Below are 999 nucleotides of genomic sequence, written 5' to 3' on the forward strand. Positions count from 1 at the left end.
TACTTGTTCCTGTATATAGAGGCATTTCATTCTCCAAATCCTGTCCATTGCAAATAGAACCAGAAGTAAACTGGGTGGTTTCAAACCAGTAGACTTCAGTTTCTTTTGTCACATTTAAATTACATTAAAATCTAGGTCTTTGTATTTAAATCTACAATGATCTTTATATTTTAAGAGCCATGAACATGTTTAAGCACACAAAAAACACAAGAAATAATTTAGGTATGGTAAACGTTTTTCATAGCCACATCCAGTAGTGTCTGACAGCTTGGCAGATGACAGGTTTTTGAAAAATAATTTCCTGAGGATGCTAAAACTGTTATGCATTATTTAGTGTGGCTATGTTAGAACCTCTCGCACTTTTCCAAGGAATGAGATTGAGAAGAAAGATCTCCATTACTGTAAGGCAGCAATGGTAACCACTGCAAAACCATGACACCCAGATCAGCTTTCTTAAATGAAAACTAGGAAACGCTTAATACATGATTAACTTGCTAAAGCAGCATTCCAAAGTGAAAAATCAGAGGCCTCCAGCAGTTACTTTCCATTTCATATTCAATTTATTCTGTACTATAACATGGACAAAGCAGTTTGGAATAATTATTTTTGGTCTGTATGCATTCCAGATGAGTACATATTAAGCTGGTAAAGAATGATTAACATCATAACAAAGAATAAGGAAGTTGAAAGCAAAGAAATATAATTACACATACCCATATACAAACTAAAAACAATGTGAAAAGGGGAAAAAAATAAATTAAAATAGAGGAGTGCAAAATAACTAGACAAAATAAATAACAATAACTTACCCTTAAAGTTTTTCATTCAATAATCCACAAATTTCAGTGTTGGAATAAAACTAATGTTGAAAAAATACATGACCGATTACTGCTCCGCTGTAGCACAATATAAACAACAAGGTGCCTCATTGGTGCTAAGAGAATCAAAAGTGCAATTCTAAAAGTGGAAAAAATCAAACAGCTGAAAGGGAAAGCAAGG

The sequence above is a fragment of the Lepisosteus oculatus genome, chromosome 11 (assembly GCF_040954835.1).
Source record: "Lepisosteus oculatus isolate fLepOcu1 chromosome 11, fLepOcu1.hap2, whole genome shotgun sequence".
Classification (NCBI taxonomy): Eukaryota; Metazoa; Chordata; class Actinopteri; order Semionotiformes; family Lepisosteidae; genus Lepisosteus; species Lepisosteus oculatus.